This window comes from Muscardinus avellanarius (assembly GCF_963383645.1).
Source record: "Muscardinus avellanarius genome assembly, chromosome: 6".
NCBI lineage: Eukaryota > Metazoa > Chordata > Mammalia > Rodentia > Gliridae > Muscardinus > Muscardinus avellanarius.
Window position 1 is genome coordinate 5,025,376 of NC_137791.1, and position 23,862 is coordinate 5,049,237.

The following is a 23,862-nucleotide window of genomic DNA, read 5'->3' on the forward strand; positions in this document are numbered from 1 at the left end:
AAAGACACTGGCTATACAGATAGCATGTAACTCGCGGTATTTCCTGGCTGCCTGATATATTTGTTTTCATGTTTTTGGTACTAGGGATTGAATGCAGCCTCCCCCTCCTTATTCTTAATAGGGTCTGGCTAGGTTTCTGAGGTTGGCCTCAAACCTGTGATGCCCCTGTCTCAACCTCTCGAGTACTGGGGTTATAGGCATGTGTCACCATACCAGGCTTTGCTGCCTAAAATTTTAATGAAGTATATTAAAAAAATTTTTTGAAGTTTCTGTCTTCTTTGGGGAAGAAGAGGAAGGCATAAACTTAGCAACATTTCCAGATTTTTCTTCAGCACTATATAAGTCAAGTAGCCTATCCTTGCTGGAGGTACCATCCACCTGACCAGTATAAGAAAGTATTTAGTAGATACATCTCCTCTCTGGTACGTCAACAATTTAAAATTCTCCTCTAAAGCCCAGTTGCATAGTTCATCTACCCAAGCCAGCTCCTTTCATGGTGGCTCCAGGAGGGATTTGAGGAAAGCCACGTGCTGTGGAGAACCAGGAAATGTTGTATTAATTAAATTTGCATCGCTATTGTAAATATGCCCAAAGGCCAGGGTGATGAGTGCATTTTATAAATCAAATAAATGGATAATAACTTCTAGAGGTTGCTGCATGTAAAACATTTGAAGAACAGACACCGGATGAATCCAAACTGTGGCCGAGGATTGCCCTTGCTAATTAAAACATACACTGAAAACATTAACCTGATTCATAATCTAAATAAAACTCCATTTCTGGATGATTTTGCTTCTTCATGAAATTTTTTTATTACAACAGAAGGTAACCACATGAAAGTCATTGGTAATAAACTCGATGTTTTCTTTTAGCTTTCAGAAATAAGACTAAAAGGGAGAAAAAATGAAGAGAAACATAAAACCTGCCATATTGATAATGATTTCCCTGCACATTCCACATCTCAGATGGTTGGCCTTTTTTCTTGTCATTAGGGGCTGCCTTAAAATTTTAGAAACTCTTTCTGTGATAATAAAAGAGTTAAGAAGGAAGAGGACAGGAAGAAGGGGAAGAAAGAAAAATGATAAAGGAGGATTCCAGGTACCAGTAAGACTGAATGCATCAAAATTAATATAATCAAATGCGAGGTTCAAGGTCACTCACCCTGCTTTGAAACTTGGTGAAGAATAAATATGTTAGGCTTGTGACTCAAAATGGCCAAGGTACATCAACTAAAATTTGGGCAAGTGTGGCTAAAATTCACTGTCAACTTTTCAATACATTTCCAATTTAAGGGCTAGTTTTAACGTCAGTTGCTGCAGATGAATGAATATTACCAGGAGGAAGGCACTGTAGGCTCACCAGAGAATGGTTAGCTTTGGTTCAAAAGAAATAGCTTCTATTTTATAATCCACAGAAATTTCATTAAACGGAAACAGAAGATCTTAAAGGTTAACAACCTCCATTTATACTCCCTGAAATCAATGGAAAATCCAAAACTAAAAAGTATATCTTTTTCCTACTCATATTCTGAAATAAATTACAATAACAAAGAGAGGAAAGGAAAAGGACAAAACATAAAACCTAAGATTATCAGTCCCCTCAATGCTTAAAGTGAGGAGCAACCATCCAATCTAGCTTTTGATCTTAAATATGGTCTGGTCCAGCATGATGCAGAAATGTTACCATTTTATATATGTTCCACAATGTGCAAAATGTAAGGAAACACTGGTCCCAGCACTTGTAAGTTTTCGTTGGGTGCCTCAGCTCCTCAAATTTAATCAAATCAGCCAGGTGTGGTGGCATACACCTGGTACTTGAGAGGCTGAGACAGAAGGATCGCAGGTTCAAGACCAGCTTCCGCAACTTAACAATACTCTCGGCAACCGAGTGAGACCATGTTTAAAAAAAAAAATTAAGAAAGGGCTGGGGCCTATTTTGGAGGTAGAATGCCTCTGGGTTCAATCCCAGCACCACAAAAAATCACCATCATCATCTTCATCTTCTTCTGAATCTTCCTAAATTCCCCTAAGAAGCATTTAGATTTTTCAAATATTTATTCTCTATGATAACCAAGTTATGTGCGCACCCACTTTTCTAGCCACAGTGTGGTTAAGTTCTAAAGAAGCTTTTGTCTCTCAATGTAATTCTATCTTAATAAAAAATGTATCATTACATATCTGGGAATATATTTAGTCAAGAATGTCATCCATTCTGAAGTCATTTCATATATATATATAATCTTCATGGTTACAGAGACCTTTCTGAATCGCCTGTGCTGGCAGGCCCTGTCATGGAGTGAGGAGGTGGGGAATAGGGACTCATCCTTTTTTGTATAAGGTCATTTGGACAGCTGACTCAAATGTCCTGTAAACGAAGGCTCCTGAAGCTTGGTGTCCTAGCGCTGACCACACAGTAGCCATGTCCACTGTCTCCAACATAACGTTAGCACACCAGCAGCAGACTGACGTTCACTCAGCTACAGGAAGGTTGTCATTCACCTCCCAGAAGCACGGAGCACTGGTACTAGAGGCAGGGCTTCCTGGTGGCCTTGCAGAGTTGCTGAAAGTCCACAAGAAAACGCCATAAAAATAAATGCAACTCCAAAGCCAGAAATCTTTTCACTTTCATGATGAGCACTATGGAATTCAACAAAAAATTAAAGAACTATGAAATATTTTTGGAATAGTCTCATTTATTTAAGAACATCTTTTTTTTCTTTTGTGGTACTGGTGGTGGAACTCAGGGACATTCTACTTCTTAACTACACCCTCATCCCTATCTTTTATTCTTTATTTTGAAACAGGGTCTCACTGAGTTGCAAAGGGCTTCACTAAGTAGTAGCTGAGGCTGTTGCGAACTGCAGTCCTCCTGCCTCAGTCTCCTAAATGCTGGGATTACAAGCGTGTACCACCACGCCTGGCTGAGAATATCTATTACAAAACAATAACCAACCAAAAGTTATGCAAATATAGAACACTGTATATTTGCATTTTCACTGCTCACTATTAATAGATTTTGTTCCTCTTAAGAAAATTTAGTGGGGTACTTTGTAGGAGAACATTTGTACCTGAAGGAAGACTAGCTGTACTCAGAGTGATTGATCACCAATACCTTCTTCTAAAGTCTCGCTCCAAGCCTAGTGACCAACAGTAAATTTGGTGTTGGTGTTTATTTGGGTGTGTGTGTGTGTGTGTGTGTGTGTGTGTGTGTGTGTGCTTATAACAAGCTTTTATTGATCAAAACTAGATGTTTGCAAATGATACCCTTTAAATGAAAGTAAATAAAGAACCCAGAGAAATTTTTTCACTAGAACTTTACAAATCTGTTCAGACAAATCTGGGAAATTATAATGTCAATAAACCGAATCCATGTGTTCGACAGTAGACTCTGGTTTCTGTATGTCAGCCATGGTGGTTTGGCCATGCAGGATGATGACAATGGACCCTTTTTGCTCTGTAACTTTTTTTAAAATCTCATCTGTTGAGTACTAACATTGCTCTCCTCACACTGCTCAGCCTTAGCCGATGGTTTGACTTTCAAATCTAGCAAGAAGCTAGTATGAGCCTAGCCCAAACATATCCTGAGTAAGAGACCTGCGTTTCACTGGGTCTCCTTTGATGTCATATGGCTCCACACACATCTTCTGGAAGATTTGGGTGATGCCTATGGATATGAAATAGTCAATCAAAGACATGTGTGTAAAATTATGGCCTTCAAAATCAGGAGAGTATATGTAACCAAATCCCAAAGGACACGGGAATTTCTCTATTAGAGGAACATGGCCAGAGGCCAAGGGTTTGTACGGGTTTACCTAACAAACAGTGCATTCCCATTCCAAATGTGAGTTCTACTTATTACAACATAAAGCTATTTTTTAGATAAACAGAATGGGGCATACCTGGCACAGCCCTGTAACTAAAAGCTAGAAAATATTAAATTGATAGAGTATAATAGTGTCTGGCAGGAAGAAAGGCATGCTGGAGAAAGGAGCCTGCCTGTACCACAAGTAAAATCACACCCTGCTGGGCAGGAGAACACACCAAGACAGGATCTGGGAGATAAGGCCTCCACACGACCCTCTGAATTGATACCAAATACCAGCTTCAGAATCAATAAGCAAACTCCTCCAGTGACCCGAATAATGGGCCATTTCCAAGTTGCAAGGGCACAGTGGTGGTGTGATTTCTATGATGTCAAGGTCAGCGATAGAGAAAAGGGTGGACTCCACATGCGATTCTGAGCTCATGAGATCTGGAAGAAACTCAAGGGTTGCCACATGTCCCGGCTCTTTCCTATCCCCTGGCCTGCTGTGAATCAGGAAAGAAAGCAGGGAGAACTGCTTCCCAGGGGCATCGCCAGCCCGCTGCCCAAGCAAGGGGCACCAGCGACATCTACCGGGTGCGTCTTCGCAAATAGCGAAACTAAAAGAAATGACTTCAAGGGAGATGATGGGGAGACCCTGGCAAGCCACTTCCACTGCGCTGAAACGCTGGGACCGGAGGGAGGCTGATGTCTGCCAGAAAGAGAACAAGGAATTGACGGGAAGATCAACTCTACGCCCGAGAAAGATACGGGGAGGGAGAGATGGCAGTGCTTTGCCAATGCGCATTTCACAGCGAGAGCGCCAGCTGTCAATCATGTGGGTGGACCACCTTTCCAGGCATCAAGAGTACCATGGTGATGTTACAGCTCAAAGGCACTGTTTGCAATCTGGCCAACGCCGCCTATGAACCGACAGAAAAATACTACAGCCTTCAATCATTAAGTGTTGGTGAATGTCCTCTCGTTGTCTCTCTCAGCCTAAACATTCTTGAAAGCTGCCTTGTTTCTGAACCAGCAATTTACTTCACCTTCAGACAGGGACGCAGGTGTTCAAAACGAAATGGAGACAAAGAGAAACCACAGACGTGCAAATGAGGAGAAATAACTGAGGAGGATGGGAGGGGAGAACGGAAATTTCCTAATGTACATTCACAAACATATCAAAGTCAATCACCAAGATAAACCTGAGAAGGAGAGAGGGGAGAGAGAATGGGGTGAGAATTAGGGAAGGGCTAACCGCGTGATGTGTGCATGTATGCCTCCGCCATCTTGTACTCCACTAAGATGTATGACTACAGTGCACCAATAAAACATAAAAAAAGAGAGAAGTAAAGCGAAAGCTTTGACAAACACAATAGAAGGTAAGTCATCATTTAGAAAGTTAGTACAAAATGTTAAGGTCCAGCATCTCAACAATATATTTTAATGCCATGAAATGAATTGCACAAGACTAGCCAAAATAATAATAATAATAATAATAATAATAATAATAATAATAATAAATTTCTCTACTTTGTGAAAGTGCTTCAGGAGTCAGGTATGGTGGCACATGCCTTTAATCCCAGGACTTGGGAGACTAAGTCAGAAGGGTTGTTGGTTCACGCACAACAACAGTGAGACTCTCAACAATCTAGCGCAAACTTATTTCAAAATAATAAAAACTATGTGGTCTGGGCCCAAAAGCAACTGTCAGATACACATATCACCTCAGGCTCCATCATTTCACAAAAATAAACTGATAATACTAGCATTAGTACCACAGTTATTTTATTTCTTGAATAGTTTCAAATTTTAAAGAATCTTAGACTTGCAGCTTCCTAAACAAGTCTTCAAAGATCTTGTGATCTTCTCCTTCAACTTTACAAAGTGAGATCACACACACCCTGACAGACATCATAAAAGGTGTGAACAGAGAAATGTAAATTTACACCTAACTCCTACATATCCAGATAAACCGATGTGCGGACCTTAAACGATGTTGCATTTGAATATAGTACGGTGCTCTCTCCATGGCTTTCAGATTAAATCTACTAAGATATTACTACTGCTGGAGCCAGAAATACAACATTATGCAATTGGATTCTTCAGTTAGACAGATAGATTTATTGAAAGTGCCTTTTAATAGAATCTCACACATCACACCCAAACGACCATAAAGAAATTAGGAGTTTTTCTCCTCTCATTTGGGCCCCTATACTAACCAAAATAGATTTTGAAATCATTTTTACTTCTCGTAATTACTCTATAAATGATCAATGTAAAGTGCCACAAAAAAGAAAATTTGAGGGAAAATATCCTTTTGCTTATTTACCAAAGACACAGATTGATCCAAACTGTTAAAAAACAAATAAGGAAGTCCTTAGCTTGCTCAGTTGCCTTGAATTTTGAGTCTCACTGATTATCTCGCTATTTGTTCAGAAAGCAGGTGGGTAATCAGGAGTTGGCCAGCTGGAAGATCACGGGGATGTAGGTTGACCCCACACAATCTGCAGAAGTGAGTCATTTTATAAAGGTATGCAGAAAGAGTGAAACCTACGGTAGCGATGGACCTAGAATGTACAAACGTGATATATCTTGGTGGAAGCGAAGCTTCCTAACCAATGGTCAGTGTGACTCTGTTTCGGATGTCATTAGTCTTGACCAATACTTTGTTGCTGTTGTTGTTGTTATTGTTAGTTACAGGCGACTGAACAACCCAGGGGAATTCTACCTGCAACCTACACCCCCAACCCCATTTTATTTTGAACCACAGTTTTGTTAAGTTACTGCACACTGGCTTCGAACGTGCTCTCCTCCTGTCTTGGCCTCCCTTGAAGTGGATGGGATTACAGATGTGCGCCTCCACACCCAGCTCACAGTGCATTTTCTTTTCTTCCTTTTTTTTTGTTTTTTCAGTACTGGGGATTGAACCCAGGAGCATTTGACCTCCAAGTTACACCCCCTTCTTTATTTTTAACTCTTCATTTTGAAACAGGGTCTCACTAAGTTATAGAGGGCCTAAGTAGCTAAGGCTGGCTGCAAATCCATGATCCTCCTGTCTCAGCCTCCCAAGCTTATGCCACCACACCTGGATAACAGTTTATCCTTGATCTCATGAGTGCTCATGCTTAGACCTCAAAGAATCCATTCCAAGCTTTCTTGGGACAATAGACTTTCTTGGGAAAATAGCTTTATTTGCATAGTGAACATTTTGGAAATTCAGGTCCTAATCTATCTCTTATAAAAAAAAGTGACAGTTGGATAAAGAAAAATGAAATATGTGGGACAGTTTTTTTTATAAATATCACAATGGCCTAAGTTTTGGTTGTTTTCAATCTAAGATATCAATAAATTATTGACCCTTGACACCATGAAGATTTTTCAGGGTTAGGGTGAAGTGGGGGGAAATGAAACAGGAAAGGGGTCAGAGTATGTCTCCAAAGTTAGTAGACAAAAATGGAGTTCTTTTTTTTTTTTTTTGGCCATTTCCTTCAGTCTTTCATAGAAAAACTGAAAAATTTGACTGCAAAGTTAAAAAAAAAAAAGAATATAGAGAGAACGCATATAAGTAATCATATACAGTAAGATACCATAGGAGCCGGGATTGGTGGCTCACAGCTACAACTCCAGGACTTGGAAGGCTGAGACAGGAGGATCACAAGTTCAGGGCCAGCCTCAGCAACTTGGTGAGACTCTGTTTAAAAAAAAATTCTTTTCCACTGGATTAACATGGCACTGTACATGTAACATGGCACTGGAGCGGGCCATGAGCTATGATAAAGATAGAATAGAAAGTAAAGTAGGTACGGATTCTGTTCTCATGGAGGTTACAGTATTTCAGAGGAAAGACCCTGAGGGAGCAGCATCTTCAGGAGCCTTCCCTGTGGCTACGTGGGTGTTACCTTGGTTGAAGTGAGGACCACCGGGCAGTCCACTTCCCAAGCAGAATGATGCAAGGGAAGACTCAGCAATAGAAAGGCCTCAGTACGAGCCTTCCAGGAACAGAAAGGATGCCTGTGTGGCCGTACCATGAAGAAGGAAAGGGGGTGTTGCAGGAGACAAAGTAGAGGGGAGGAAGCGCTAAGTTCTCGATGACCCCATGGGTCAGCTAAGGATTGTATGCTCTCTTCTAGGAATACCCCAGAGCCTCTGGACATGGTAACTCAGAGAGTGCTATTATAAGGACTGTATTTTAAGTGTTTTACCAGCTAGGCATGGTGATACAAGCCTGAAATCCCAATACTTGGGAGGCTGAGACAGGAGGATTGTAGGTTCACGGCCAGCCTTAGCATGATCTTGTTTCAGAATAAAAAATAAAATAAAATAGGGCTGCGGGTATAGCTCAGAGATGGAATGCCTTTGGGTTCAGTCCCCAGCACCACAAAAAGAAAGAAAGAAAGAAGTGTAAAAGTAAAGTATTTTACTGTGATTATAGTGGAAGAAGTGGAGAGAGTAGGAATTTGGGTGGTTTGTTATAGAAACTCGGTTGAGAAACGATGGTGGCTTGGACGTGGATGGTGGTTGTGGTGATGCAAAGAAAGGGATTGATTTGAAGTAAGAAAGGTGAAGGATAACAAAACTACAAGAAAGATGAGTGAGGGCAGGACTCATGGCTTTTCCATTCACTGATGCTCTCCCAGCATGCAATGCAGCTCCTGAAATGCTCCCAGTGCACAAGAGCAAGGGCAATTTGCTGAATTGAGAACGTGTGCACATGTATAGAAATGCCATCCTTTTACTGACCTGGGAAACACTGGAGAAGCAGCAGATTTAGAGGTTAGGGACATGAATTTGGTTTTGGATAAAGGGACTTTGAGATGCCTGTCTCATTCACACAAACACACACACACACACACACACACACACACACACACACGAACTCTGTTCAGGCTTTTGGTTTTTTCTACATCTGAATGCTGAGCTAGGTTTTGATAGAGGACCTGCCCAGGAGCTGTTGAGGAAGGGTTAACCCCAATGTAGCTCACAGATAACCCTCTTCCAACCAAATTTTGACCCCCAGTCTCCTCCTATTTAGGAAATTTTAGGGCTGCTGTTGAGAACTTAGATAACCTATTACCTCCACTTACTCATAAAAGCCTCAGCTACTTAGTGAGGCTCTCAGCAACTTAGTGAGACCCTGTTTCCAAAATAAAATATAAATGGGTCTGGGAGTATAGCCCGGAGGTAGAAAACCACTGGGTTCCACCCCCAGTACCACCAAAAAAATAAAATAAATAAAATAAAATAAAATAAAATGGAAAATATGTAATCTTTCCACATTCACCTAACTCCAAACCAAGTAAATATCTTTTTCAAACTTTTCCTCAAGAAAGTACTAAACTGAGGCCATAGCCTCAATTATGAAGCCAGCCATTTTTAAATTATAACTAAATGAATATCCAGATAACAGCTTCCACAGCCCCATGTTCAGATTGCGGGTTTTTTCCAAGGAACGCAAGATTTTACAACATTCATTTTTGCCATTTATTTTTACTAAGCCATATCAAAGCATATCATATGAAACTTAAAACAACAAAAGCAAATGTTTATTATGAAATAAACGCTTGAAACTTGGTTTCTATTTGCCTAATTCAAGGCAACAGTTGATTGATGGATAAGTAATAGAAAACACCCAAAGCCATAGTTATTCACTATTACAATATTATTTTTTTTAATCTGGATTTGTGTCTCCGTTTTCCTGCTATTATCTAAAACCAGGAAAGAACTCCGTTGAGGTCTTTTTTTTTTTTTTCAATTCCAGGCCATAACCTTTCTGTACCCTGCTCTTTTTTTTAACCTTTGGATGCCCTGTATCTTCTAATATGTCATCCAAACTATCCATTACATTATCTACTAGCCAGTAACACCAATAATAAGAAAATTCTTCCAAGTTAGCAATATATAATGTTACATTCTTAGTTTATATTTGCTATATAAGACAAATCCTTTCCTACATGCTAATTTCTTTCAGAGGATAAAAAAATAGATCAGAGTTCATACACTCTAAAAATTCTTGAATTTTCTTGGAAAATTTCCTGAGTATTCTTGGGGATACTCTGAAACTTTTCTCAAGATTACTGGGACTTTTAGCAGTCATTTTCTATGCTGCACCTTATAGGATGTATCGTTGTATATTAGAGACCATTAATTTTTGGAGAAAGAATTGTGATGTGGTTGTTCCCACAAAAAGAAAATAGAAATACAGGCTATAGAATAGATTTATAGTTTCAAAAAAACTTGCCAGATGGAGGTACAACCTCCTGCTCATTCAGCAACTCCAAGAGATAGCACATTGAATTCAAAAAAAGATATGAAGATGCTAAACTCAAAAACTTTTTGAAGCCAGGCATGGTGGTGCACACTTGTAATCCCCACGCTTGGGAGGCCAAGACAGGAGAATCGCACGGGTTCGAAGCCAGCATCAGCTGGTTTAAGAGACCCTGTTTCCAAATAAAATATAAAATAGGTCTGGGAGTGTAGCCCGGAGGTAGAAGGCCCCTGGGTTCCATCCCCAGTACCAAAAAAAAAAAAAAAATTGAAGTTTCCAAACTCAGAGTCTACATACTATATACAGGAATGTCCTTTTTATGGTGAGGTATAGACCATAAAGTGAAACGACAGCTTTCCCCTTTCCTATGCTAACTACTCATGTCTTCATAGTAACACAAAACAGTATAGTTTGGGCCTGATAATTGACATTTTCAAGTAGTTAGAATGCATAAAAGATAAACATAATTCCCCAACTCAAGAAAATATTCACAACTCTTTTTGTGTGTGTACCCATACCACAAAGCCACTATGACAATAAAGAACATTCTTGGCGACATTAACCCCTATCAAGCCCAAGTTGAATAACACTCATCTTCAAATCGCTGTGAAATTTTATGTCTGTGTAAGGGTAATAGGAAACATTTCTCTTGGTTCTCCTTTTTTCATTCTGCCTGGGGGGTTGCTATGAATGCTATCAAGCACGTTGCCCTTTTTACTTCTTTATGAAATTTGTTCCAACCTCCCAGCATCCACATTTTTGATATTTCACTCAGGAGGCATGGAAGTCGATATTAACATAAAGACTGCACTTAGCAAACCTGCTCTTTTCATTACAATGCTTATTTTGGCCAGGATCTTTCTCACAGGCCACACTAATTCTCTCCTGTTCATTATCTACCAGCTGAAGACCAAGCCCGGGAACCTGGAAACTCTGGCTGCTCCACACGACTTCATGCCTTTGCTCCTGGACACAGGAGGGAGGCTTTGCCTGATAGCCCTCGGCCTGGCCACCATACAAGAATGTTATACTCAATCTCCAAGATAAGGATGATGCTTAGCACAGAGATGGATCGTGTGAGGTGTTAGAATTGTTTAGATGTCATTGATAACAGATCCGACCTTAAGGGTTGTACCCAGTTTTTGAGAAATACATAGGGTGTGGAGGTTATGAATGATCACTTTCCCAAATATGTGACTTCTGGTATTAGTTCTCCTACTATGTTTCTCAAAATCATGGCCTTGGAGCCATTCATATGCTACCTGGAGATATGGTAAGGTTAGCCTTGCACTTTTATAAAGACCTTAACCACAGCCACTTGAAGGCCCATGGATACCTGGCTTTCCCCCAGAGAAAGAAGTGATGTCTGGAAGACTTCCTCCAATGCTAACCCCCTTGGAGTGGAATGCAAATCCTTATGAAGAAACAGATCTCTTCTCCATGAGAGGATAGTGAATGGGCAAGAAAACATTTTCATTTTCTCTGGAGACCTAGCTGAAAAGCTCGATACCAATATAGAGCTCAGACTTAATTTTATTCAGCACATTTTGATGCCCAAAGATCCATTCTGTGCCATGTGAAGCTTTTCTTCAATGAGAAAAATAACTGAACTCTAATATTCATTCTATATGGGTTTTCTTCCTAATAGAGTGAACACTCTGTTGTAAGTATACAGTGATTAAAAAAAAAAAAAAACGTGACTTCATTGCTAACATATCTGTTGGTAATGATGGACAAAGAAAAGAAGAGCCTAGTTATTTTGGTTAGGAACCCAGTTGAGGGGTCAATTAATGGATCCTAATTCTGGGTAACGTTTCCCAGTGACTAACTCTTAGGGACTGGCTGCCACTTAACATGGAGCTGGAATATTTTAACATCATATTCTGCTTTCTAATTCTTCTTTGTTACACACAAGTAACATATAATTACAAGTGTTAACATCTCCAAGAAAAACTAAAACCAGAATGAAGAAACCATACTGTTATGCTGTAAACCTGAAAGAAAGAAAACCTTCCTGGAAGCTGGGTGTGGTGCTGCACACTTGTAATCCCAGCACTTGGGAGGCTGAGACAGCAGAATCCAGGTTTGTGGCCAATATCAGCTACTTAGTGAGGCCTTCTGCAACTGTTTTAAAAATAAAGAATAAAAATTTGGGCTGAGGGTATAGCTCAGAGGTAAAATACCCTTGGGTTCAATCCCCAGCACCCCCCCCAAAAAAAAAAGAAAAAAGAAAAAGACCTTCCTGGGGTTTTAATATAAGTTATCTCCAAAATCATCATGAATCTAAATTTCTATAATTCTTCAATTGTTTAATATATCTAAATTTCAGCGTCTGCTCTAATGAAGAAAATAGCATGAATATTAAAAATGTTTGATAAGGAGTCAATGTAAACCATCATATTTCATAGTATATTGGCTTATCTAGTTGCTTATTTGACAGACACACACACACACACACACACACACACACACACAAAGTTCCTGAACTTGTGAGTCCTTAGGCATCCTCGTCCAACACCATGCCTTTACATCCATCTATACATGAACTATCTCCAATCCAAATCTCTCTGCAGAACTCGAGACCCACTCTAATCTCAAATTCCCATTTCCTATATCTCATAAGCATCTAAAGTCCAATGTGCATGTCTAAGACCAAATGTTCCTCCCCCCACGCCACAAACATTCTAGTAGAAATGTTTTTCTCGTCCCAATTAATGGAAAATCTGTTTTTATATCCTCGCACCTTCCCCTAAATGGAGAAATTATTCCTGAAACTTTATCTCATACAACACATTCAAATCATGAACAAATCCCCCCAACTCTGCCCTTTAAGATACATACGATCTGTTCACCATTAGTATGTGCACACCTACTACCCAGGGTAGCAAGTCTTTTTTCTGGACTACTAAGTCAGCCTGGTACTGTTCTCCCTCCTTCTACTCCTGACTCCTATTAAGTTATTATCCATACCACAACCAGAATGATCCTTTTATCTTGTCAGACATATAATATGAGGAAATACAATGTCAGAGTTTACAATGTCAGAGCCTCCTCTGCTCAGTACCTTCCAGGGGCTTCTATCCCCATCGTATTCCCTGATCCTGCCTACCTAGCTCTAATTTGCTCATTTGGCCTCCTGCTCCCTCTTAGAACTCCACATCTTCCTTTCTCCCATTGCACAGGGTGCTGCAGCCACAAGGTCACACATCCTCAGTAATTTCTCTTTAAGGCATTCACTGTCACATGAAATATTTGTATTTACTTTGAATATATGCACTCTCTTAGCTCTCTTGACTAGAACGCAAAATCTCAAGAGTAAGGGAGTTTGTTGTGTGCACTGCTTTAACCTGACAGACAAGAGTACTGTCCAGAAATAGCACATCATCAAAAAATGCCAAATAAATAAAATATGTGACATATTTCGCACAGTTCATGTTATGCCTATAAATCTTTAGTAAAACATAAAAGGAGAGAAATGGTCTAGGAAAAAATCATGCGGTATTTAAGATTTAAAGAATTAATATATTTGCCAGCCAGGCGTGGTGGTGCACACTCGTAATCCTAGTACTTGGGAGGCTGAGACAGGAGGATCGCGTGGGTTCAAAGCCAGCCTCAGCTACTTAGTGAGGCTCTCAGCACCTGAGTGAGACCCTGTTTCCAAATAAAAATATAAAATAGGTCTGGGAGTATAGCCTGCAGGTAGAAGGCCCCTGGGTTCCATCCCCAGTACCATACACACAAAACAATTAATATCTTTGTTATATAAAGAGTTTCTACAAATCAGTAAGAAAAAATCACAAAGCTCGAGATAATATCTAAGACACTGTATTCCCTGCCACGTGTACCTATGTTTCATGCACACCTATAAACTTTTCAGATCCTGCATTATTATACTGAATATCCTTTCTTCTTTATCTTAAAAGCTGTCAACCAATCTTTTAAATCTAGGTTAAACAATTTTTCTTTGGTGGTAGTCTAAATAAAAGAAAAAATACAAGTGATATTCATTTATGAATACGGTTAACTGCATAGTGATAAAAATATAAAATAAAACAATAAGCCGGGCATGGTGGCGTATGCTTGTAATCCCCGAACGTGGAAGGCTGAGACAGGAGGATTATGCAGGTTCGAAGGCAGCCTCAGCTGGCTTACGAGACCCTGTTTCCAAATAAAATTTAAAAATAGGTCTGGAAGTGTAGCCCAGAGGAGGAAGGCACCTGGGTTCCATCCGTAGTAACACCAAAAAAAATAAAATAAAACAGTAATTTTCATTCATTAAATTATCATTTCCATTTAAAATGTGATGTTACTGAGGGTAGATTAAAACTGATAGCTTCATATATCATCAGCTAGTAGGACTGAAAATTATAAAACGTTTTCAGTAAGCAACTCAATAATATATTCAGAAATACTAATAAGATTTCAAATGGTTAGTTAGGACAATGGTATCTATTTATTAAATACATTATAGCATATATATGAAAGTAGACTACTATTCTGATATTTAAAACATGCTTATACAGGTAATATAATGTAAAAAAAAAGAAATTAGTAATGTATTAAGCAGAAAAAAATCTTTTGGACCCAAATTCCATTGGGAGTTTGATAATTATGTCACTGCTAAATTTGCTCCATATCTTCTAGGTCCCATAAATTTATTGGTATTCCTACCAATGTTACTGTAATAGACCCCAATATAATTAGAGAGGAACAACACAGCTGTCTGTCCCAAAGCTGCATCATGGTGATCACCAAGGGGTGAGAGCAGGTGTCCGTCCTGATGGAAGATGTCCAGCCACATTTAACACCCAAGGATCCGAAGCTGTGGAGACCACTGATATTAAAGGTAAGTCAGCATTTATGGGCAATCATGACTCAAAAATCACCAGATAATGTTGAAGGTTTGCTTCAAAGCCAACAAAATTTAGATTCCTTTTGGTCTTAAGACTTCTAACTGAAGAACTGATTTTAAAAAGGATCAGCAAAAGCCAATTTATAGCTAGTAACACTGAAGTTCCTACACTAATAAGATGATATGGAAATTCTGATTAGATTTGAGGCATCTTTCAGGTTCTCATACTTTACATAATAATCTTGAATCATGTGGTAGGACATGCAGGAAATCAAGCTGTTCCCAGCTCTGGTCTTCATTAAGCCTTTTGCCCTTTGCTTTGGAAAACACACTGAGTTATAGTCCTTTGGGTGCCTCAGGGACATAGGACACCACATTAATTACAGTATACTGTTATTAAATGCATTATTTCAGAACCACATCTGTAGACAGATTTGCTTACATTGGGAAGGCATGCCCAGACCTGTTCTGCCCGATTCCTTTATAGCCTGTGGAGCCGCTTTCACTCAAAATGCATAAACTGAAAAAAATCAATCATACGCTTCTCAAAAGGAAAGTGTTGGGAGTTCTCTGCTGAGGAACAAAATCATAGAGCAATATATTTTTTCAAGATGTACAAAGATTCTTTGAAAAAGTAAATATGAAGTGATAGCCAAAAAAATTTTGAAAACGGAATATTTAAGGAGGGTTTTCTCTATGATAAATCAGAATCACCATCATGTATGTGAAATTAAATTAATGCAGGAATAGAAAACACTGAAAGCAACATACATAATGAAGCATAAAAACAAACACATACTGTGTGTGTGTGTGTGTATGTGTGTGTGTGTGTGTGTGTGTGTGTGTGTTTAGGGTGATATTTAAAATCAGAGTAGAAAGTAGTAAATAAGTGACCATTGCATATACACTTTTTAAGTATTTTATTGGTGCATTGTTGTCATACATCTTAATGGAGTAGAAGATGGAAGAGGCTTACATGCACACATGACTCTTTAATTCTTCCCCAATTCACACTCCATTCCCTCCCCCTTCCTTCTTCTCATGTTGGACTTAGTGATTGACTTTGATATATTTGTGAAGGTACATCATGTACATAATGGAATTTCCATCTTCCCCCCTTTCATTCCCCTCAGTCAGGTCGCCGTATTTGCTCATCTATGGTTTCTCCTTCTTCATCTAGCGTTCCTCCAATGACCCTTTTCCCCCCTAGCTTCTGCATATTAAGGAGAGCATCTGAATTTTTACTTTTTGTGACTGACTAATCTCACTTAGGTCTCCAGTTCCATCCATTTCCCTGTAAATGACACAGCTAAAAAAATAAAAATAAAAAAATAGGCAAGGGAAGTAAATAGACACTTCACAAAAGAAGCAATTCAAATGGCCAATAAATACATGAAAAATGCTCAACACCATTAGCAATCAGAGACATGCAAATCAAAACTACCCTGAGACTTCACCTATCTCCAACTAGAATGGCAACCTTTCAAATCAAACAACAACAGATGCTGGCGAGGATGTAGAGAAGTGGAACCTCTAATACATTGTTGGTAGGATTGTAAATCAGTGCAACCACTTTGGAAAACTGTGTGGAGGATCTTCAGAAGAATGGGAACAGACTGAATGATCCAACAATACCACTTCTGGGTATCTACCCGAAAGTATGGAAACCAAACTACCAAACTAATCCATGCGTATCTATGTCCATAGCTGCACAATTCACCATCGCCAAACTATTGAACCAGCCAAGATGTCCATCAACAGAAGAATTACAAAACTATGGGATATGTATAATATGGAATTATGCATATACATTTAGAAGAAAACAAAGTTAGATTCTCACATTACAATATAAAGAGATAAAAGCTCCAGAAATATTAGAGATAAAAAAATTAACAATAAAAGTATTAGAGTCAAAGAGACTTCTCTGATTTGCTCTAACACTTTGAGAGTTTAGAAAAATATGAATTTATTTCATATCAATTAAGCAGGATAAAAAGCCCCAAAATAGATCTACACCTCTATGGCCAACTGATTTTCAATGAAAGCCAGGCAACTCAAAGGTAAAATGACTCTTTTCAACATAGAGCACCAGCACAAGTATCCAAATACAAAAAAGGAAAAAAAAATGTCCTCACAATGGGCCACAAGGCCCTAAGACCAATAAGTCACATCACACATGGTTTGTGTCTTTCCACAACATCATGAGGCTTAACACTCAAAGGTCAGAGTGTGCAGGAAATGTCTAGGAAACTCCATGAGTCAGATTAAGCTAGCTTTGAACGCTGGGCAGTTGCAAACAATGCACTTCACAGAAATAATTCTAACAATTTAGGTCGAATAAGTATGCTACACAACACACACATTCTATCATCTGAGTACTTCAAATAATTAGCAACTAGCAAGCTACAGACAAACGGTGAAGGGAATAACCAACCACGCCTAAGAGTGGAAGGAGAGATGGTGAAGTTGGCCCTGGCGCTGAGAAGGCTGAAGGGTAGTACTGATCCTCGATCAGAAAAGAGTAGGGCCAAAGCGAAGTCACTGAATTTGAGTTGTCATACAGTAGATTCATCGTGGGGTAAGCAATAGCTCAGTGCACCACGTGTCAAAAAGGCTGCTCTTTCTATAGGGTTTCTACAGGTGCTGTCAAGTGTTCTTGGCAGGCTTATCGAACCTTACCAGATATTTCTCATTTTCACAAATGTACTGATGACATTAGTCCATCGATGCAGGAGGAGATCTATGACCCAAGTGTCCATTATCACCAGCAGCACAGGCGTGCTGGTCTAAGCCCTTCACTGGCATGTCCAGTCAAGTTGCTTCATGAGTTCCTGAGCCCATGTCCCATGTGCTACACAATTAGCATGTCCAAACATGTCATTTATGAGTTCCTGACGTTGTTCTGTGTCCCATGCTCTACACAGCGCACCTCAAACTACACACAAGAATTAACTTGAAAAGAAGATAAACCTAAGCATAACTAAAATTATACAACTTTCATAATAAGATGTACAAAAACCTTATCGACCTTGAATTAGGCAAAGGTTTCTTACATAAGAAAGCACAGTTTAAAGAGACTGATAAAAGAGATTGCATCAAATTAAATGTTTTGCTATTTGAAGCACACTACTAAGGCACCACTGATATCTTGGTGAAGAATGAAAACTCAATCCCCAGCCTGAAAGAAAATATTTGCAAAGCATATGTTTGGTTAAAGACTTGTAAACATAAAATACAAATAAGTCATAAAGTCAATAATAAGAGTAAAAAGTCTATTTTAATGGGCAGTATATTTAAATAGATGATGCACTAAAGAAAAAAATAATACATGGCAAAGAAGCCAAGATGAAACACTCAGCATCTGTCATTAGGGAAATGCAAATAAAGCCATAGTAAGGATACCACTACTTATCCATGAGAATGGATAAAATGCAAACAACCGACAGAACCAAAGTTCAGCAGGTATGGAGAATATTTGAAACTGAATTAAAAACTGTTTCCAAAATGGTCCAACCCTTTTTTGGAAGCAGTTCAGCAGTATTTTATAAAGTAAAGCATCCACTTAACATTTGGCCTACAATTTTATAGATATGTATTCAAAAGACAGGACTATGTATGTCCACACAACAGCTTGAGTTTGAATCACATTGGCCACTTCCTTCATAACACCAGCCAACAGGAAACAATTCAAACATCAGCCTTCTGTGGATAAACAGACTGCGGTATGTCCCACCAAGCAACAACAGTCAGCAATAAAAAAAGAGCCATCTGTTAATATTCCTAATATAAGAATTTCAAAACACTACACTGACTGAAATAAGTTAAACAGAAAACATACTCTTTTCTCATTTATGTGATATTTTTGAAAAGTTAAAACCCCCTATGCTCACAGACCAGAATATTTAATTTTGTTAAACTGTCCATCGTACCTAAATCAATCTAGACTCAAAGCAATCCCGAACAAAATCCCAACGGCATTTTTAACAGATATAGGGAAAGACAATCCTAAAACTCAAACAGAAACATAAAATACCTCAAAAATCCAAAGTGATTATTAAGAAAACAAAGCTGGAGACAACATTCTTCCTGATTTCAATATACATTCCAGGCTGAGCGTGGTGATACACACCTGGAATCCTAGTACTTCAGAGGCTGTGACAGGAGGGCTGCAAGTTCAAGACCAGCCTCAGCAATTTAGTGAGAGTCTCAGTTTTCATTAAAGATGAATGAGCGCCAGAGATCTACCGCCTAACATGGCACCTAAATCAACACTAACACATTATATACTTAAGATTTTCATAAGAAGGTAATCTCATTGCAATATACTCTCCCTGAGCAGCTGGGCACCAAGCCCTAAAAGCAAAAATATAATGAGACAGGGTCCTTACCCAAAGAAACATAAGTTTTCATTATCAGTGACCCTCTAGTACATAAGGAATCTCCTTAAAACTTAGTGGCACAGAAGAACATTCAGATATTTTTCTGAATCTGAGCTCACTTAGATTCTCTTAAAGCCTGGGGTCCTAACAAAAGCAAGTCCTTTGGCCACATCCGGCTCCACACAGGGGCAACGCGGGGCCTCTGCCCTGTTCCAATCCCACCACTCTATCTTCACTGTGCCCTGCTCTCTCCCTTGTTAATTATGTTAATAATGATATTAACTTGTTACCTCTCCCTGAAGTAGAACTACAGTACCTTATAGCAGTAAGGTTTAGATTTTCAAAAACAGAGATTCCTTACATGACAAAAAATCCTGAAAGCGCCTCAAAATGATCTTTTTTTTTCAGATGAAAGTGCATGTTTCTAATTAAATTATCATTCCAACAGGAAAAAAAATGTGATGAGGAGCAAATAAACATGACTCTACTCATTCTTGTCCATGCTATAAAAAGTCAGAATTAAACAAGCAAGAAGGCTGTAACAAAGGAAAGAAACAGCCAGGCCTCAGATTTCTATGGCTTGTTAACGGGCAGTTTTTATTTAGTGCCGTTTCATGGATGAGCACTTGAGGTAAAAGAGATGATAGACGATATCTCTTAAGGATTAAGAAAGTAAGTTACCAAAATATAAATATTCATAAATATATATAGTCCTTTTCCTGTATATATTGTCCTTTGTTCTCTCTATATAAAGAATACATATCTTTTATATGTGTGTATATAAAGGATAAGGGCAAAGTATTATATGCAAAGAAGATAGATGGATGGATGGATGATAGATAGATAGATAGATAGATAGATACCTAAAGATAAAGATGCAAGGAGATAAATGGCACAGCCTTTTGAGCAGAAACACCAGTCTTGGGCTGAGTTGAATTGGGTGTTGTGACTTCTCAGAACACTTTGTGTGACGTCAAGTTGCAACAGCAGATGAATGTGCATTCATCTCCCCAAGTTGAAGACGGCACTGTTAAAGGATGTCTGTTGTCTCTCTGGACAAGCATGACTAAAATGATCAGCGTCAGAATCTCACCCCTCCAGGCTCCCTAGCTCCACATCCTCAGTTCATAACATTTTGAAGCTCTTTGCTTAAGAAGAATTAACCTAGGCATAGTTAGTTTTTGTTGTTGTTCTTGTTCTTCTTCTTCCCACTTGACATTGGTTTTCACCAAAAAACCACATCTCACCCATGTCAGCCTCTGATTTTTATTTGATTTTGTCACGTCCATAAACATTCACATTGCCATCGGCTGCTGCTACCCTGGGAACCATGCCGTCTCTGCGATGTGAGAGCTTGCTCGTGCTGGAGTTCATTTCAGTCCATTTGGCAGTAGTATGATTGCTAACAACTCTCTCACACACACACCCCAAAAAAAGATTGGTTGTAATGATCTCATCAAGTAGATAATTTTAGAGAAACTTTGTAAAGCTTTCCTTACAGTCGAGGCTTCCAATCCTCTGATGGTTACTTTCACCTCTCAGGGTCAACACAAGTGAGCCATGAGGCCAGGACAGTGGTTAAACATAATTTCTTTCTTGGTGTATCTGTGAGGGTGTTTCTTGGTTAGACTAACAACTCAATCAGCAAATGGAGAAAGGAGATTGCCCTTGGCTAAGTAAGAAAGATATCTCCCCCCACCCTCTCTTTCTTTCCCTCCCTCCCTCTCCGTGGCTGAGCTGGAACAGCCTTCTGCCTTCCTTCTCTGATTCCAACTAGAATACAATCAACTTGCCTGTTCTCAAGTCTTTGGACCCATAATGGATTAGCACTCTCCTGGGTCTTTCAGTCTGTCTCCTATTGGTTCTGTTTCTTTAGGAACTCTGACAGCCAGGCGTGGTGGCGCACGCTTATAATCCCAGTACTTGTGAGGCTGAGACAGGAGGATCGCAGGTTCGCAACCAGCCCCAACTACTTAGTGAGGCCCTTCACAACTTGGTGAGACCTTGTTTCAAACTAAAGAATAAAAAATAGGGCTGGGGGTGTAGCTTGGAGGTAGAATGCCTTTGGGTTCCATCCCTAGTTCTACAAAAAAAAAAAAAAAAAAAAACCCTGACAAATACAAGACTTCAAACGGAATCCTGTATAATATCATAGCTGGCTACTTGAGTAGCCAATCAACTCAACCTAAGCTATTGATCAGTTGATTGTTTATTTTGAGTATTTAATATTTTGACAAGAAGCCAATTAAATGATAATTGGAAATTTAGTAGTGTAGGAGATTAGTAAATTAGAAGAACCTAGAACCTCATCAGAACATTGTAAGGTTACTTACACCAACATCACATTGCACATATGCATAAACAAAATCATACAGGTTAAGAGACTTACCCTGGCCAGAGTTCATTAAAGATGAGACTGGAAGTCAAACATGGGTCTCCAGATTGTCTACCCATTCCTCTCTTCCCTAATTTCATTGTTGTTTCTATGGTTATAATTTACTCTGAGGTCTCTGCATTTTCTCTCATGGTCTCATGAGAGAATTAAGAACATAAGACACTAGATGATAGCAGCACAAGGATATAATCTACTCCTTGTAGAATGGAACAAAGTTTAACTATACATCTTTCCAAACAGCAGTCAGCTAGAAGTACCTAACTACTAATCACTGAAGCTGAATGATTACATTCGGAAGACAAAAACTTCCCACTGTAAAATTATGGCGATTATAGTTTTTAAAGATCCATATTTTACTGCCTCTCCACTCCAAATATTTAGCAGACAAACCCATCCTTATTGGGATAATTTCACAGTAATTAACAGGAGAAAGTATTAAGAAATTTGATTAACTCCATGATTCAAAGTATGAAGCAAAAGCTGATGATGAGTGACTAAAAGTATAACCCCACGGTCAGGGGCCAGCTATGGTCACAGGGGAGGTTTCAGCTGTGAGAGCCCCAGCAGGATGAATGCACATAAAGCCACTATCTAGAAGAGTACAAACAACAACTTTATTCGACAGACCATCCCTTATGTAGAGTCACAGGCACAGTGGAACATGTTATGCTGGCATCATGAGTATTGCATATTACTTAGTCGTGCGTATGTAACTATATACACATCTGCAGCTGTGCAGATGGGCACACATCTGTGGCTGTGCAGGATGGGTAGGGTCATGTCCTCCCCATTGTCCTGTATTTCCTGTGGCTCCATAGCCCCTCACTAACGTCTTCCAAAAGCATTCTCTTGATCACTATGTCATTAAATGAATTATTTACACACACATGCACACAAATTTGTTACATAAGAGTGCATCATAAAGTCACTGGAATTATATCATCGACACATCCTCCAAGTTGTATTTCAACTATTACAATTATGGATTTTCATTTTAAAATCCTTTAAAAGCAATGTCTTGTGTTTGCACACTTCGGGTCGCTAATCAGTCAAAAGTCACATTGCCTTTGGAAAGCAGTTCTTATTTTTTCCTGGAAATCTGTATGTATCATATGGCGATATTATAAAGCATGAACAATGACCAATGATCAAAATGTAAGCGGGAATTTTTGCTGGGTCAGTAAAATTAAGCTCTGAATCTTACCACCTATGCACGTGCCTGTGCATGCTCAATCTTTCTAGTGTCTGTCTCTCTCTCTCTCTCTCTCTTCTCTAGGAATGCCAGGAAAAGAAGCAGAGTTCAGTTCGATTTCTCTGGATTCCACTTTTGTTAACTGAACCCTAAAATACCTTAATTGCAACAATAATATGTGAATTAAAGTAGGAGATTTACTTGTATATGAATTAAATTAGAAGAATTTGCTGAAGAAGTCCATTTCTCTGGAGATTCTAAATAAAAGTACCGCTCACCTTAGTAAAAAAATTTTTTTAAATAAATTTTAAAAAGCCTTCCTATTGGTACAGCCTTCTATCTACATGACCTGGGAAGAAGCACAACAATAAAGTCTTGTAGAAAACAGGTGGTCCAGTAGAGCTTACAGCACACCTGAGCAGGCTGAGCAGGTGGGTATGGCCAGGGCACACCGAGCGCTGGCACCAATTATACTCAGAAAGGCCACAGGCAAAGCCCACGTAAATAATCCAGAGATGAGCAATGGAGAGCTTATTACACTGCTGACAATGGAGGCACCACTTATTTCTCCAGTTTAACAATATTTATATATAAAACCCACCAGTGAAAGGGAACATATATTTTGGGTACAGCAAAAATGTGATCATTCCATAAAATAATTACAACATTCAAAGTACTGCCCTCAACGTCCAGCCCTCGTCTTGTTTAACACATCGTACCCACATTCACTAAATGTCCTTCACATCACATGTGTTCCTCTGCTTCAACTGGCCAAGCAAGGCTATACTTTGTGTATTAGGTAATTCTTTCCTACCCTACTTGCCAAAAAGCATGTTAAGTTTCTCTTGGTCCTTATGTCGATTCTTCAGGTTATATTAAAGTTGGAAGATATCAGTCAAAGTGCTCTATTTATTTATTTTGACACTCAGAAATAGTTTTCCTTGCTACGAAGTAGAAGCATAATTTAAACATCTG